This window comes from Pistacia vera, unplaced genomic scaffold (assembly GCF_008641045.1).
Source record: "Pistacia vera cultivar Batoury unplaced genomic scaffold, PisVer_v2 Contig1230, whole genome shotgun sequence".
Lineage (NCBI taxonomy): Eukaryota > Viridiplantae > Streptophyta > Magnoliopsida > Sapindales > Anacardiaceae > Pistacia > Pistacia vera.
The window spans coordinates 104,906-123,968 of NW_022195283.1; the positions used below are offsets into that span (position 1 = coordinate 104,906).

General features: G+C 36.2%; 2 non-coding genes across 2 annotated transcripts; both read left to right on the top strand.

The window, feature by feature from the left end:
• Window positions 1–15,862: 15,862 nt before the first annotated feature.
• Window positions 15,863–15,934, top strand: LOC116117516. Its single transcript, XR_004125975.1, has one exon. It is a non-coding gene; the product is annotated as a small nucleolar RNA R66 (small nucleolar RNA).
• A 50-nt stretch (window positions 15,935–15,984) lies between these two features.
• Window positions 15,985–16,072, top strand: LOC116117523. The gene has a single exon (XR_004125976.1). It is a non-coding gene; the product is annotated as a small nucleolar RNA snoR118 (small nucleolar RNA).
• The last annotated feature ends 2,991 nt before the right edge of the window (window positions 16,073–19,063 follow it).

Genomic DNA, 19,063 nt, shown 5'->3' on the forward strand with positions numbered 1-19,063 from the left:
CCCCAAACTTAAGACATGCTCGTCCCCGAGCATTAGGTACAAAACACGACTAAAAGAAAAACAACTAACAAACAAAAACACAAAACAACAAAATTGAAAATGAAATGAGAAAAATTGCATGCCTATCTCCAATAAACTATTGAAAGGCATCAGAATAGTGGATGTTAATATATGAAGAAGTCTGTACAAGGAAATAAATCAGGGACACGAATTAGGAAACCTTGAATGGATTCTATTGATTTCTGCGACAATTTCGGCTATGAGCTCAACCTGGATGCATTTATAACCTCCTAAAGTTGGCTTGACTTGGTAGCTCAAAATACAGCACTTGCAACAAGAAGGTGTCTCAAAACAAATGTTGCCCTGTGAAAAATCACAAGATGAAAATAATGTTAAATCCAAATCCAAGAAAACAGCTAACTCATGGGCATTAAGTAGACGAACACATGAGAAGTCTTCCATAATAAAGATACACAGGCATATGAGCATACATTTCTTTAAACCTGTAATTATCATTAGTGATATCCATTTGTATCTGGCTTCAACTAAGAGAAGAGTTATAATTCAACTAAATACAGACATAAAACCTCCTTTACTAGCATGGTCAATATTGTTCTTCAAAACAATTCTTTGGCAAACCAAGCTCATGGACTCTCCATTTTTTTGCTTCAATTTTGTTACTTGTTAATTCTAAATGATAAAATCAAGACCCTAAAAGGATTAGTACCCCATGATACATGATTGAGATAATTGTAGATCAACAATGAATGTAACAACTTTTAGCAAGAAACTATTTTGAATATGAGACACAAAAATAAAATAAAAAGGTTACAGAAATAAATCACCATTAACATTTTCAAGACAGCACACTCACACAAATACATAGAGAGAGAGAGAGACAAATAAAGAGAGGGAAAGAGAAAGGCTATACCAATTCTTTCATTTCTAGTCTTTCTTTCTATTTTTTCTTTCTTTTCTATTCTTTCTTTTTGTTCTTGCCGATTGGACTCGGTTGAGGCATGGATTTGGAGCCTTGGCTGTGTGAGTGAATTCTCTAATTCTGGGTACAGTCCTCATCCACACACACTTCTAACGGACTGTACATTTCTTCTTTCTGAATTCTGAGGCCGCTTACTAAAAACGGCGTGCATGTGGGACTATGTCACTCACGGCTCCCCATCGCAACAACCTTCTCTTTATTTTATCTTTTTTTTTTTTTTTTTTTTTTACACTCCTTTAAAAAAAATTCAGATTTTAATTTCTTTAATATTTTTTCTAATTTCTCTTCAACCTATTTTAGGGCCTTTTTGTTCTCTTATGATAGTATGCATGTAGATGGTTTCATGTCTATAATCTTTCTAACTTCACATATTAAATGCAATTATGCATTATGGAATGCAAACATATCATTCCTACCATCCACAAACACATCCCAAGGTAACACATAATCACTCATACGTGCACTTCTCCTTGGCATTTCATCAAACAATTCATGTCACAAATCAACACTATTTGGCTACACTTTATCTCTATTTTAGGCCACCAAAAAATTGGAATAAACTCCCTCCATAATTAACACCAAATCTGCCCAAAATACACACTTCAAAATTTTCACTTCAATTCTTCCAAATCTCATCCAAACATTCATCAAATAACAACTACACCAACACAACTTCTCATGGATAGGTTCTAATCATTATTCAACACCAAATCCATCAACAATTATACATATAACACATATATATGCATAAAGAAAGTTCTCTACACAACATAACTTGAATCATGGTTAGGATAGGATTTACTTACCTTTGATATGAGCAAATTCAACCCTTTAAGAATCTCCTTTGATCAAACTCTCTTCCTCTTAAATCCTATGAGCATAAACCATCAAAATCAACACTTTAAAAACTAAAATTCACTTCTTAGTGCAAGGATCTTACCTATAGAAGCTTAAGATTGAAAATCCACTCAAAAAACACCAAAAACCTTTGATTTTCCTTTGAAGAAGAATTGAAGAATTTGAGAGAATATAGAGGTGAAAGTGGCGTGCAAATGGGTAAGAGTGGCTAGGGTTTCACTCTTCAATTTGATATAACATAAAAATTATATATAGTTTTCCATTTTTCCCTTGTACTTTCTTTAAAATTTCATCTATGTCCCTTAGTCAATTACCATAATGCCCTCATTTTAATTGCATTCTCCATGAAATTCTATCTCTTTTCACTCCCCACAATTTCAACTAATTTTGAGTGAAAAAACCATTTTACCCTTAATGCAAGTTTAAGGCATTTTCTTCAAATTTTCCTTAAAATAACCTTAGCAAAAATCAACTAAAGGCATAAGAACATAAATTAAATTACGTACCTCCATGTGGGCGTTACAATACCCAACAATCTATGTATGACCTTTGTTTTCATATAACAAACCTTTGCCAGGTGCACCCTTGATATACCTTAGAATTCGAACAACTACATCCCGATGACTATCACATGGAGACTGTAAGAACTGACTAACAACACTGACATAGAAAGATATATCAGGTTGTGTGATGATGAGATAATTAAGTTTACCAACCAGTCTTTGATATCTTCTAGGGTCAGCAAGAGGCTCTCCCTATCTAGGTGAGAGCTTTAAATTATGATCCATAGGAAAGTCTATCGGTCTACAATCTGACATCCCTATTTCTTCCAGAATATCCAGTGCATACAAGTTTAAGGCATTTTCTTAACATTTTCTCAAAATAACTTTAGCAACAATCAACTAAAGGTATAAGAGCATAAATTAAATTACGTATCTCCATGTGGGCGTTACAAATTATCGGAGCGCATTGTGCACCGATTAGTGTAGTTTGACACTAGCCCAACGTAGTTCTATTTAGAGCTATAAATACGATAGTGATTGGATGCATCGAGGAGTGTATCAAGACTATGGTGGATCGACAAATGATTCATCACTCCCGGGTACGGGTGAAGTTATCTCACTGCGCAATTCAGTAAATGACAATGACACTAAATCTGTGGCCACAATGGGATTGAGTTGTTGTTCAATCCAATTTATTGTTCTCGATGAGATAACAGATGATGAAATGATTTGATTGCACGGTAACCATATCGTTGATAGGTAGCTATTTCGCTGAATCTGAATCTATCGGGTGGCCATGATGCCTTGCTACGAGCCAATCTTAGTCTGTGTGTAGTGAGACAATTAATTGGTGTTAATCGCAATACTACTCACTGCCGATATGATGAGGAGCCTGCGGGTCACACATTTAGAAGATAATTTAAGAATCAGTTTGTGCGAGGGGTATTTTCGTCTTTTAGGATAAAATTTTTGGTAATCTCACAGGGCAATTAAATTTGCTAAGGTTGTTGTCTGTATATAATTTCATTTTAAAATTAAATTAGTGAGATTATAATTAATATATATATACATATATATAAATATATTATTATTATTTATAATATATTTAAAAAATATATATATATATATATATATATTAATTGATTTTAATTATAATAATAATTAATTAAAATTTAAAATACAAAACAAGGGTGTTTGGATACAAGGGTGGATTAGGGTTGGAGCCCATGCCTATTCCTTATAGGAATAGGGTTTTACCTCTTGCTCTATATAAGTACAGCTTGAGTTAAAAGAATTATTATTCATTCACTTTTATTATTCAAAGAAAAGAGGCAACCACCCTTACCTACTCTCTCCCTCACGTCCAAGGCATAAGATTTAAGGGTTAAGTTTTGAAACGACAAATACCCACCTTCCGTAAAAATCCGTTAACTATCATCTTAGTAGGGTAATTTTGACTTTTTAAGGGTTTGTGCATAAAAAAATTAAAAAGCTAAAAAAAAGATTTGCATAAAGAAAACATTAAAAAATCCATCCAAATCTCTTTCTTCTTCTTCTCCCCTTCTCTCTCTTATCCTCTCCCTTCTCTTTATTTCCTTTCTTCTCCCTCTTTTTCCTCCAGTCACTAGGCAAGAACCCGGCACCGGAACATGGACTAGAAGCTAGCCAGATCAAAAGCCTCTCTCCTCTCTCTCTTCCCGTCTTCATCTCTCTCATAAAAGGGCAAAAAAAAGGGGTCTATTTAGAGTTTTGATTTTTGTGTGTTTTTGTTTGTGGGTGTGGTGAATTCGGGGCTAATTTTGGGATACCCATCCCCCCATCCTCATCATCACTTCCCAATCACCGCCGCCTCACCATTTGGATTTTGAAAAGCCGTTGCACTTGCCCACCCATTTTCCAAAAGCCCCCATTATCGGAAACCTTTCCTCTCCTCGCCAATCTTCTTTTCAGTATGCCCTCTCCAAAACCCCCATGTTTCTCGTCGCCATTTGCTCACCTTTCACCGCCGATTGAATTCCTAGGGTTTTTGTTGTTTGTTGAATTGGGATTGATTGGTGTTTTTCGGAGTTTCCGATTGGAAATTAATTGTTGGAGATTAAATGGGAGTGTTTTTTCTGTGTTTTTGTTTGATTTTGGGGCATTTTCGATTGGTTTTGGCACACCACTTGTTTGAGGTTTTGCTGGTTGCTGTCTGTAACAATTGCTGAAAACTAGTACAATGCATGCATAATAACAATAGAAAATTGGGCCCAAAGTTTTCTTTTCATTGTAAGTCATATGTCTTTTATACACAAAGAGTACTGTTTACAAAAATTCATTTTAAAAGACAAAACAGGGGAAACAGTGTAGCTATTGCTCCTCGCTTGCCGACGCCCCTCTGACTGCATCAACACCTAGATCCTGCATCCACAAAGGAAAATAACGGGGTGAGCACAAAATAATGCTCAGTAAGTAAAACCCTCTATCTGTCTGTCCCCGTATGTATAACTCTTAATTCTTTCCTTATACTATTTCTGTTTCTATTTCTGTTTCTACTAAACATCATGGCCTCATCTTACCGGAGGTACGGCCGGATGGCGTTCACACAGCACCATCTCACTCTCCATGACTATCGGGTGGAATTCACACAGTACCAACCCGTTCTTAGTGACTACCGAGTGGGGATCACAAAGCACCTACTCGGTTTTCCTAACTATCGGGTGGAGACCACCTAGCACCTACCCGTTTCTCATGACTTTTGGGTAACGATCACCAAGCATTAACCCGTCTCTAGTCACTGTCGGGTGATGATCACAAAGCATCAACCCGCTTCTACTAAATGTTGGATGATGGTCACAAAGCATCAACCCACTTATCTAACAACTAACCGGGTAGTGGTCACAAAGCATCCACCCGTTTCTACTACTCATCGGGTGACGATCACAAAGCATCGACCCATCTCTAAGGGCTATTCGGGTGGTGATCACAAAGCATCAACCCGATTCCCATAACTGTCGGGTGATGATCACAAAGCATCAACCCATCTATTCTACTCTTCTAATTCACTCTATTCTAGCATTTTTCATTCTCTCTACTCTTAGAGTAGTTGCATCCACCAAGCTCTCTACTCATAGGGTAATTGCATACACAAGTTTCCTACACTTTCTTAGGTCACTTTTCAATGCACAATTAGTGCCTATGGATGGTTCATCTCCACCAATGCACTTATGAAATGCCAACATGCAATGTTGCAAGAATTAAGGTTCACTACTCATACTCAAACCTCTATTAGGCATTTCATCAAACAACTCAAGTGCACTATAAAACTCTACTATAGCAATGATTCTAAAACTTTTTCTCATCATCCAAAATGGGGAGAAACCCCTTCACATAACCATAAAACCTGTCAAATAAAACACTTCCAAAAAGGGATCCACAATACCCCTTCAATTCCATCTCAAACTACCTTTCCAACCCAACAACTCATTTCTCATATTTGCAAGGTGTAAACATTCACAAGGCATAGAAATCTCTATTTAAACCTCCATACATGGCATATCACATGTATATCACATACATACATCATTTCTATCAAAACCCTAATCAAGAAAATTCTTAAATCTCAACTTGGGTTGGGGTTTACTTACCTTGTTATGGAGAGACTTCACCAACTCTTCCTTTCACTTGTTTTGCTTGACTTTTTCTCTACTCTTAACCAAAAGAACAAAAACCCTCAAACTTCAATATAAACTAAAACTCACAAATCACACAACTTAAGTAGGAATCCTTACCTTAGGAAGCCTTAGGTTGATTTTCTACCCCAAATCACTTCAAAAACCCCTTGGAACTCCTTGATCAAAAGAAAGAGAAGTTGAGAGGAACAAGAATGGAGAGTTGCGTTTTTGAGAAGAAGAATGAGGGGTTTGCTAACTCTTAATTCCTTTTAATGAAATTTATACCAAAGCATTCCTATTTTGCCCTTACTCTTCTTTGGGAATTCCATCTATATCCTTTGATTCATTACAAACTCACCCCCATATCAACATATTCTCCATGAAAAATCCTTACAATTAACTCCCCACTTTTCCTGCTAATTAGGGGTAGAATGGTCAAATTGCCTTTAGGGAAGAAAATATCTAAAACTTAACAAACATTTTAATCGGCCTGTCGCCGCGGCGAGGAAACTTCTGTCGCCGCGGTGAAACTGTCCAGCAACTTCCCCGTGGCTTCAACACCTCTTCGCCGCGGCGAAGATTCTTCTTCGCCCCGGCGAAGACTGAAACACTAAACTTCTTCTATTTTCCACCAATTTCAGGGCAAGCACTCAATCAAACAATATTGCCAAAAACCAACTCAAATAAGAGTGAAAGAAGAAACAACAACTACGTACCTCAAGTGGGGCGTTACACTGTCCTAGTTCTGGCGAGAAAAGAAGAAGATGAAGACTGAATTTTAATTAAAATTAATTATAAAAATAAAATAATTGAAATTGAGAAGGAAGATTTTTATAAAATTGATATTATAGAGAGAAAATGGACACATGGTCAATGCAGAATGCTATATTTTTTGTTGGATATAAAATTACTATATTGTACTTATTTAAACGGGCTTTACTAACATATTTGGACGGAAGGTAGTTAATTTTCATTTTGAAACTTTGTGGGTACCAAGTTGTCTTTATGGCAAACTATGGGTGAATGCATGTTGTTCAGCCCAAAAAAAAAAAAAAAAAAAATCAGAATCTTGAAAAAAAAAGCCTTAACAAAGCATCATCAAACATCAATTCAATTCCTGTTACAATTAATTACAAATCAAAATAATAAAATTATTGGAAACTAAAGGAGAGTGAAAAAAAATGAATAATAAAATAAAAGTGGCTCCCTTCCTTCCAAACAATTTCTCAAGAAGAAAAATAAAAAAACTATATCAGACCGAGGGAGAAAAAAAAAATGAATAGCAAAAAATGGGAGCGAACTGCGGTAGAAAGATGATGGATAGATGTGAAGATGGTGAGGCACTGGCTAGAAACCATATCATGGTGTTCAATTCACGCATTTTACTAATTTCTATTCTCCTTTTGTTGTAAAATATATGGCCATCCGTGACCTTAACTTTGAGGCAGTGAATGGGGGAGGGGATGATGGCTATAAATACTCTCCCTCCCTCATATACGGCCCCCCTTCAACTTTACTTTCTTATTATTTGTTCCTCCTTAATCTATTACATTTACACCACTAAAATTATAACACATTATGAGCATGAAAAGCTTAACAAGTGTAATGTTGCACCCTCATTGAAAGTAACTACTTCGATGTTACATGTGTACTTTAATCTTTGTTTCCGTCTTTATAGCTGAATTTATATATTATTATTAAATTCAGCCTTTATGGTCAGATTTATTATTTTTAAATTCCACCTTTATGGTCGGATCTACTTATTATTGTCAAGTTCCGCCTCTGTGGTCGAATCTATTTATTATTGTTAAACTTTGTCTCTATGGTTAGATCTATTTACTATTGTTAAATACCACCTTCATGGACGAATCTATTTATAATTGTCATTTTATTTATTGATTCTTTACAATTATTGCATTTTATATTTCATTTGCTAGTTTTGGATGCCTGAATGCATCCTATGACATGCATCCAAAAGATGCGGAACTAATTACATTACTCTTATTAATGAATAGTTCTCAAAAATGTCGAACCTTGTGAAGCTCCAGTATGAGACCTTGAGACTAGATGGAAAAAAACTATGATGAATGGGCCCTAGACACTACTCTCCATCTGGAATCTATGAAACTAAGGGAAGTGATTAAGAAAGGAAACATGGCATCCCTGTAGGACGAATCAAAGGCTACTATCTTCCTTCAGCATCATATCGAAGAAGCACTATGGGTTGAGTATAAGGATATAGAAGATCCATCAAAATTGTGGATTAACTTGAATGAGAGATTTGAACATAACAAATCAGTAATAGTCCCAATGGCTCAATATGACTGGACCCATTTGTGTTTATAGGATTATAAATCTATCAGTGAATATAATTTTACTTTATTTGACGTTGTCTCTAAATTAAGATTATATGGAGAGAAAATATTTGAAGAAAACATGTTGGAAAAAACATTCTCCACGTTCCACCCTCCAATATGCTCCTGCAATAGCAATATAAGGAGCGTAACTTTAAGAAATATTTGGAATTAATTTCTTGTTTACTAGTTGTTGAGCAAAACAATGAACTGTTGCTAAGAAACCATCATACTTGCCCAACGGTTTCCCAACCATTCCCTAAGGTACTGGTTGTTCTCTTTCTACAGTAGTGGTTGGTGGTACCTGCATGGGGGTTCCAACTCTCCCTTGGCTCTCTGCCATAACTTGCTGTACAATTCCCCGAACTCTAGCTTCATCCAAGGGAGGGGGCGTAGCTTTTGGTGGGGTAGAAGGTTCTCCGTCATTCATCACACCCTTACCACTTTTTCAGTTACTACGCCTCATCTACAAAACAACCACATTTAATCAATTCGAGAAACACATATAGTAAGGAAAGAATTAACTAACACAATCGGTTATCGGAAGTCGTGGCGATGAGAATAGTACACTATCAAATCCCAAAATCTCTGCTCTGATACCAAAAATGTAATAACTCCTTTATACTAGGATACTCATAGAAATACATAAAGTAAAACACATTTATATCAACAAAAGTAGATGGGCCCAAAATTTTCTTTTATTACATATAAACATTCTTATTACCAAATAAGATATCATTTTACAAAAAGTTATCAAAAACAGTGGACAATGTAGCTATTGCTCCTCGCTTGCCGATGCCAATCCAACCGCGTCCTCACCTAGATCCTGTAAACACAAAGAAAGACAACGGGGTCAGCACAAAAATAATGCTCAGTAAGTAAATTCTCTACTCGTATGTCCCCATAACTCTTTCTCTTAATTCTTTCCTTACACACTTCTCGTCTTATTTATTTTCTCTTTATGTTTCTCTTTCACACAGCTCTCTTTTATTAATTTTCTATTGTAAGTCACGGCCTCATCTTACCGGAGGCATGGCCGGGTGGAGTCCACAAAGCACCAACCCACTCTTCATGACTCTACTCATTCTCTCTTTATTCTTTCTCACTTGAATGTCACGGCCTCATCTTACCGGAGGCACGGTTGGGTGGAGTTCACAAAGCACCAACCCACTCTTCGTGACTGCCAGGTGGAGTTCACAAAGCACCAACCCGCTCTTTGTGTTTTTCTCATTCTCTCTACTCTTAGAGTAGTTCATTCACAAAGTTCTCTACTCTTTCTCAAGCTACTTCTCAATGCACAATTAATGTATAAGGATGGTTCATATTTAAAATTTCTTACTTAATGCACTTATGAAATGCACAAATGCAATGTTGCATCAAGATAGTCATTCTGCATAGGTCACACTCAAGAAGGCATAACTTGAGTTATACACATCGGATTGCACAGTTTTGGTCTCGTTTTAAAGCTTAGAGACAGGGATACAATATTTATGTTTTTGTCTCAACCCAGTTCAATCTGTAAGATGCCCAAAAATCACTCAGAAGGTCACGGCTGTGACAGGGCAACCATGGTAACATGTTCTCACTTAGGCATTTCATCAAACAACAATTGTGCTTAAACAAACCCTAATTTAATTATCATTCAATTTGTTTCCTAAACCATCCAAAATGAGAGAAAAACTCTCTTGTATCATCACCATAACCCCACCACACAAACACTCCCACAATACTTCTCCAATTCTTTTAATTTCATCTCAAACTACATTCTCATCACTCAACAACACTTCTCATAATTGAAGTGTATTCAACAACCACAAAGCAAATATTCATCTCAACTCAATTCTCAATAACATAACATACTTATACATACATAAATCTCTACTCAATTTCTACTCAAAGGATTTCTCAAATCTCAACTTGGTTGGATTTACTTACCTTGTAATGGAGAGATTTCACTAACAATTTTCCTTTCCTTTGAGAGCTTGTCTCTTCTCTACAACTTTTAACAATAAAACCATAAGACTTCAATATACATATATAAGCAAAACTTCACATCTAAAGCAAGAATCCTTACCTTAGGATGCCTTAGATTAACTTTCTACCCCAAACTACTCAAAAAGCCCTCTAAAATTCTTGAAATATTGAAAGAAGAGTTGAGAGGAAGTGGTGAATGGGAATGGCAGTGGAGAAGAAAAAAATGAAGGGTTTTCTAAACCCAAACCCTTATTAACTCACAATTAACAAATGCCTTCCCATTTTGCCCTTGCTCTTTCTTGGAAATGTCATCTATGTCCCTTAGTCAATTACAATAATGCCCTCATTTTTATTGCATTCTCCATGAAATTCTATCTCTTTTCACTCCCCAATTTTTCAACTAATTTTGAGTGAATAGACCATTTCACCCCTAAGGAAAGTTTAAGGGATTTTCTTCACATTTTTTCTACCCGAATCTGATGGTAACTCGATTTGAGATCGAGTTTAGTGAATACCAAAGCTCCTCCCAATTCATTGAATAATCCATCGATTGTTGGGATTGGAAATTTTTTGAGCACAGTAACCTTATTCAAAGCTCTGTAGTCCATGCAAAACCACCACCCACCATCCTTTTTCTTCACTAGTAGCACAGGGCTAGAGAATGGACTTTTACTCAGTTTAATAATTCTGGATACCAACATGTCTCGAACAATATTCTCAATTTCATTCTTTAAATAATAGGAATACATGTAAGGCTTGATATTGGGAGGTTGGCTCCCTGCTTCAAGTCTGATTGCGTGGTCGTGCACCCTGGCCAGAGGGAGTCCTAGTGGGGATTCAAACAACTCCTCATATTGTTGTAACAAATCTCTAACCCTCTTATCATGACTTGTTTCCTTTGTCAATTGTAGCTGCATATTCCCAAACTGAATGTAATATCCTAGACTTTCAGTTTGTAGTGTCTTCAACATTCCCTTGAGAGATACCATGGTTTTACATAAAACTGGATCCCTTTGAAGTGTCACCATCTTTCTCGAACATCGAAACTTCATCACAAGCTTTGTCCAATCTGTAGTAGTTTCGCCCAATGTTTCAAGCTATGCTACACCTAAAATAATATTAGCACTGCTTATCTCAAACGGGAAAAAATTATGTATTATATCAACACTCTGTAACCTTAAACACACCTCCTTACACTCTCCCTGACATTTTACATTAAAGTCATCACCAACCCTCACACCAAATGTCTTAGTAGCTGTTACCGGAATCTAAAGTTCTTCCACTAGGCTCTTGTTTATAAAGTTATGTGACGCCCCGCTATCAATTGAAACCATAACCTCTCTGCCCTGAATTTTGCCACTCAACTTCATGGTTTTAAGTCCATTGATCCCAACTACCGAACTAATCGACAACTCGGTCTCTTTGGGTGCCTCTTCTTCCATTATTTCCTCTTCATTCGTTACCTCTTCCTTCCTATTTTCTTCTTCATCAATTAACAGTACCTGGAACTGCTTTTCCCCGTATTTATGCCCTAGTGAGTATTTTGCATCACATCGATAACACAAGCCTTGTTCTCTTTTCCTTTGTATCTCGACCTTAGTCAATTTCTTGAATGAAAATTCTCATTAGAATGTGCTGGTTTTGTTGTTGCTTGAAGCTGTTGACCTTAAGCTGTCATAGCTTTCAGATGGAATTCTTCGTCTGGGAGTTGTATTTTGGGAGAAGGTGTTTGGTTAACATATATGGGTGAGTTGTATGGGTTATTTGAAGAGTGGGCTTTTAAACTTTCATCCTATCTAAATGAATTAGAAATAGAGTTAGGTCCAAAAGTTATATGTCCATACTTACCTGTTCGGCCCAGGCCTGCATGGGCTTCTTCCAACGCAATATTACCCTCCTCCATGCTTTGGGCTAGCAAGGTCACTTCGGTTAATGAATTGGGTTGGGTTAACAAATCAGGTTGCTGCAAGTTTATCTCACCCGAATCTCCAGTTTTAACCTGTTTAGAAAAGTTGCTGTTAGGACGTCTTCTCTCTCCCTCTATGTTAGCATTACAACCTCCTCAAACCATCGGCAAAAATCCAGCACCAATCCTCCTTGCCTTATCGACATCAGCAGCTCTAAGGGACTAACCTCTTGTGTCACACTAAACGTCTATAGTAGCGCGACCTTGAACATTAGCCATGTCATCGCTGCCGTCCTCAACACTGTCCACTGGTACTAGTGGAGTGTTTCTCCTTCCATGCAAAGACTCGTCGACGAAACCTTGTGCTCATTGGGGATCTGATTTATCGAGAAGTAATGCTTCACTCAGAAGATCCACCCATAAGGGTCTTCATCGAAAAAAAGGGGTAGCTCCAGTTTTCGGCCACCCAGGTTATGGTGGTTCCACCCTTCCCCACCTTGGTTCAACCCTTCTAGACCCTGGTTCCTGATGCGTTGTAACTACAACATGCAAATGTAGCAAGTATACTAGTCGCACAAAGTAATAAAGTGATGAGTGAGTATCGTTCCCACGAGGATAGTGTTACTAAGTACCGATTTCCCTAGTTTAAGTCCTAATTAAAGCAACAAAAAATTGGATTGATGGATGATTAACAAACTAAATATAAATGCAAAACCCAACAACTTAACTAATTAAACAATACTAAAACAAATGCTAGGGTGTTGAATTCACCTAAATACGCTAACCCAAATCATAGAATCTATTACCCAAGTTCTAATTCCTTGATTGAAAATCGAATTCCCTAAGTTGTAAAACATACATTCTCATGCTACATTTCCCTACTTATCCCTATTAAGCTTCCGCACCCAACAAAATGAAGATTAATAGTTCAAAGGATTTTAAGCTTTGTGGAATTCTATCTAGATTTCATAGATCGCTAAACCTATCTCTAGCGTTTGCTAATCTATGGTATTTATCCCAAGAGGCACAATCACAAATCAATTCTCAGTCTCATTGTGAACAACACACAATTGAATGGTGATCAAGCATCCAAAAGACATTAAGCAAAGAGATAAACACTCAATCATGAAATTAAAACTCAAAGTAAATCAATTCATATAAATTTGAATCATTGTATCAAGATTACATCAAACCCTAGCTAAACAACTCAGTTCATACTTAAAAACGAAATAAAACAACAAAAACAAACTGAATCAAGATTCATCATTGAAAAACAAGCAAAAGATAGAGAAATCTTCTCTAATTTGAAGCCCAAATCTTCAATAATCTTCTCCTTCCATGAGCTGCCTCCCAAATCACGAACCAAGCCCCTTTTCTCTTCCTTTTCGCTCTAATTTATACCTCTCTCACTTAAGGACGAAGCCCTAGCAAGCCAAAACGCGTCGTTTTATTTTTGCATCTGATGCAGGTTTCGCCGCGGCGAATAATTACAGGCCCAATTTGAGCATGATAGAGTTAGAATATGGAAAAGTGTTAAACATATGAATTGTAGCCCTTTCAATTATATTTCTGGTCGTTCAAGAATCAGCACAATCCGAGGTCTACAGCTCAATTTGGTTTAGAAATACTGAAGCACGTCCAAAGACGTTTTTCTTCAGTTCCCAGCGTCCTTTTCACGACTTCAAGCCAAGTTTTCACCTTTGTCCAGTCAGAATTAGGAAAAACCCAAAACATGAACGTTGTAGCTCTTCTTCTTAGCTTTCCAAAGCTTCTAAATTCAGGTCATTCCAAGTTTTCAAGCTCAAGTTACACAATTTACGCTCAAAACTGTCATTTATGCTAAAAATCATCGTTTAGGCCTACAAAGACAAATTAATAGAATTAGGTAGCAATTATGGCCCAAATTGTATGAAAAGTATCCTAAATCCTATCAAAATTCAATGCAAAATCATAGTGTAAAATACGCTTATCAGTTCCCACCTTGGTCTCTCAAACATCCGTGAAGGTCGTGTTTAGTGCGTCCACCTCTGTCTCGGTTGGGTTCCTCAAATAATCTCCTCTATCGCTCTTCTTCTTCCTCGTCCTTTCTTCACATCCAGTTTTGCATGTCCATCAGAATTTCTCTCATCGAGTTCAGTGTCTTAGTCACCTTGGCAACGTCACTCTAAACCACTGCCATATCCTTCTCAACGCTATCAACTCTGTTCTCCATTCTAGTTCCAACCATACCTTAGATAATCTGTGAGCTTTGATACCAGTTTGATGGAATCCTACTATTTCAACTGAAACACTACGCCAATCACAATAAATAGCCATAACTCAACACAACAATATGCTTCTCAAAATACAAACAAAGGCAACAAGCAACCCAACAAACAAAAATATCAAAGAGAGTAATATATTCAAACTTGATTAATAAAAAAAAATGGAGAAGATGACATTCAGTTTTGGAATAAAACAGTATCGCCAGCTAGTCCTCGAGGGCCAGCACCTCCCAGACTCAATTCATGCACAAAAACAAAAGATATCCCTTACCCCTACTATTCCTCCCCTTTATTTTGACACCAGGATTCTAATAACTAACAAGACACCTATCCCCATATGCTTTACCCCTTTTGCGCTTTCCTCCCATTTCCTATCTTATGCGAATACCATTTGGATACCCTGGGTCTATCATGTTCTTTTATTTTATTTATTTTATTTTTAATTTTCAGGATTTATAGGGCCGGTTAGACGAGAGCAGTCAGGGCAATTCAGCTTTTCAAGATACATGACTAGATTGAATATGGGGCTTCCCGCTTTATAGCAGTTAAGGCAATTCACTAGTGTAGACATGTCGTCTTTGAAAGATTTGGATTCTTTTTCGTCAAGCTCTACAGTTGGGTATGTGGCATACATCCTGCTTCTATAAAAGTAGCCTTTTTGTTGCTTTTTGATAGTATGTACAAATTCTTTGGTTGTCATATTCTACCATGAACACTAATTTTCACAGAATATTAATGTAATCTTGTACCAGTTCCTTTTGAGGCAATTTTGTGTTTGTTGGAAGTGAAGCGTGGGAAAATTGCCAATTTTCTAGAGCTGTAGTTGGTGGGAGAGTGCTACTTTTTGTTTGCAGTTTCTGGGAAGGTGCTACATGTCTACAGTCTTTGTAGATCTTTCCTTTTTGCTGTTTTAGCTAGAATGCTACATTTTCTGCATTATTTTTTTTGTGCTAATAAGGTAGGCTAGTCCTAGCGATATGGTTCATTCAGGGGAGGTTTGGTTAGCTGTGGTTCTTTCCTATAGTTTTGCTGTAATTGTAGTTGTTTTGCTCTTAGGATCTTTTCATTGCATTTTCTGTTTAAGAGAGGCAAGAAGTAAAGTCCATAACTTTTATATGTGCTATTGTAGTTTATGTGATTAGTATAGATTTGTGATTCTCATCTTGTTGTCTCAAGATTCAAGAGCCTTCGATTTGTGTAGGAATGTTGAGTCATTTCGCCTTCTAATTTTCTACAAACACAGTGAATAATTATCCTACCAAATAACTTTCACCTTTCTCTAAATTTTTAGTAATTTCTCATTTAGTTTAGGGTTAGATTTTGTTTATAAATTTTTTTAGCTTGTGGGGTTCCGATGACGGCATGGAATCTTTGAGACCTGATTGTATTTTGATGACAACCATAAGCATTACCTCTAAGGTCCCCTTGTATAAAATTATTTATTTTCGGTTGATAGAATTTACAAATGATTGGTAAATGATGAACATGCGCTGGGCTCTGAGCAGTTATAAATTGTTTAATTTGATGCACATTTGCAGCCTAGAAAGCTATGTCTGATGCTTTACGTAAATTATGTTTTAAACTCCTTAGTAACTACCTCTTCTTTGAGAGAGAGTTTATCTCTTTGTTATTTTTATTAGACAAGGGTTGATCAGTTGCATGGCTAAGCGAATCACTAGAAATTATGTTTAAGTTCTTTCTGAGAATTATCATTAACAGCCAATGAGTTTTAATGAGCAAAAGTAATCTAAACTACCCAGTGCATATGTCATTTTGAGTAAAGCATAAATCAGAAAATTATGAATGGTGAATGAAAAGTTACTGAAAACAAAACTAGAAAATATATATTAAATAGTGTCATAAGTAGGGACAGCTCCCCCCCCCCCCCTTACTTGAGTTTGATTCATCAAAAATTCATCGAGCTCGAGCTTGGCGAGCCTTGAAAACCATGGTTTGAACTCGAGCTCAGGATAGGAGGCTAAGCTCGAGTTCGCTTCAAGCGAGGCTCATTTAAAAGGTGAGCCCTTTTTGAGCTTGAGCCCAGGCTTGAATTTGAGCTTGAGATGGAGCTCAATCATACTCATTCAAATAAATTCACAGAATGTGTCATGAAATTAAAAAAAAAAAAAATTAGAGCCCAGCTACATTACAAATGACAAAATAAAAAAATTGAGCCTCAATGCATCGTCAAATCAAATTACAGAGTGCATCATCAAATAATTAAAACGCTAATATGAAAAATACTCCTAGAGAAGGGGGAGGGTGAATAGGAGTTAGTAGAAATTAATACGGAATAATAAATTTCTCAACTACCCAAATGCTATGAGCAATAAATAACAATAATGAGAAGCAATAAATAAGCAACAAGTAATAAATGATTTGAGAGAAGAGAAATGCTTAGAGATTTATAGTGGTTCAGTGCTTTGATCAAGTGCTTCCTACATCGACTTCTTCAAGGCAACCTCTTTGAAGTTCCATTAGACTCGAATTTTGCCAAGACAATAATTTGACAAGATTTTGCCTCTACAATAGTTTGACATGATTTCATCTCTAGCTTTACAGGATTTTGCCCACAAAGATAAATCAAATGTTTTTTATGAATGATTACCTCTAAGCTAGGCTGATACACAATGGGTTTTTAGTTTCTCTCTAAGGACATGCGTTTTTAGTATAAATGAGGGAATAATTTTAGTTTAAGATTGAGCTCTAGGGTTTGCAAGATTGATTGTTGCACTGTTCTCTTTCTTGTTTTCGCCACTTCGCTGTTATTCAAAGTGAGCTTTTATACTCTGATCTGAAATATGGTTGTTGCTTCATTTAATGCACCGTTGCAACTTTCTAAAAAATTGCAGAACCTAGAGGAACGGGCGTTCCTAACACCAACGGTCACTTGTCTTTGAATTTTAGGGTTTGGAATGATCGTTCGCCAACTTGGAATGGTCATTCCTTTATTGCAAACAAGCATTCCCCTATCGCGAATGGGTATTCCATCTTGGATCTCTTGAAGACAAAAAATTCCAAAACTTCCAAAAATTTGAACGACTTCCTGGAATGGTGTCATTCTTGTAATTATTAGAGTAGGTGCCCTAGAGCCAATCGATATGATATATTTGACCATTTGTAACATGTTTATATATATATATATATATTAATAAAGGAATTTTACATCGTGTAATTTATGTTTAACTATATGTAATGATATATGTCCTTAGAATGGTAGAATCGTGACGAGGGAATCAAGTGTTTCAAATCTTGATTGTGAGGACCCTATGATCACATTTGGCGGCCATTCTAGAAACATCCATAGCCTTTATAGTATTCTGACCAAGGGCATAGATAATACGGTAAGACTATCATAACGTTGAACGACCCTACCGAAAGGTAGTGACAGATCTCACATGTCAAAGTTGTTTGGTGACAACTTGGTGCGACACATGGGTGCTTGTTGCTTGCAAGTTTATTGGATTTACCCACTAGAGGATTCAATACAAATGGTGTAACGCCCACACGGAGGTATGTAATTTAATTTATGTTTTTATAGCCCTTAGTTGATTTTTGTTAAAAGTTATTTTAAGAGAATATGAAGAAAATGCCTTAAATCTTGCATTAAGGGTAAAATGGTCTTTTCACTCAAAATTAGTTGAAAAAATGGGGAGTGAAAAGAGAGAGAATTTCATGTAAAATGCAATAAAAATAAAGGCATTATGGTAATTGACTAAGGGACATAGATGGAATTTCTAAGAAAGTGTAAGGGCAAAATGGGAAAGTATGTTTATAAAATAAGATATTAAGGGTTTGTAACCCTTATTTCTCTCCTTTCCACCGCCACTTTCCTTCTCCATTTTCTCTCAAATTTTCACTTATTTTCCAAGGATTTTGAGGGCTTTTGAGTGAAATTTAATAAGGTTTTGATCCTAGGCAATAAGGGGTAAGAATTCTTGCTTTATATATATGATTTATTTGCGTAGAAGTTGAATTCTTATTAAGTTTATGCTTAGGGTTAAGAGAATGTTTGAATCCAACAAGAGTAGAGAGCTTTAGTGGAGATTATTCAAGTATAAGGTAAGTAAATTCCCCTTAAACTCCAACTCAAGTTAAGGTTTAAGAAATCAATTGAGTAGAGATTTCTTTAAGCATGTATGTGTTATGATTGTTGAGAAATTGAAATGAGATTGATAATTATTTATACTTGTTGTTGGATATATTTGAGTATAAAAAGTGTTTTTGATTGTATGATGATGGTTTGAAATTTGGTTGGAATTGGAAGAATTTTGGGAGTGTTTTGCCGTGTAGGGATTATGAGGATACATGGGAGTTTGGCTCTCATTTTGGATGGTTAAAGAAACAAAGAGAATTATAATTTAAGTAAATGTAATAGCCACTTTTTACTCAAATACTCATATGAAATACATGTAAAGTAATATAAAGAAATTGGGCCCAAATTTTTCTTTTTATTAAACATATATATATACATAGATATTCTTTACAACATATACATTTTTACACAAAATTATAATGTGTACAAAAGTCATCAAAAACATAATAGACAGT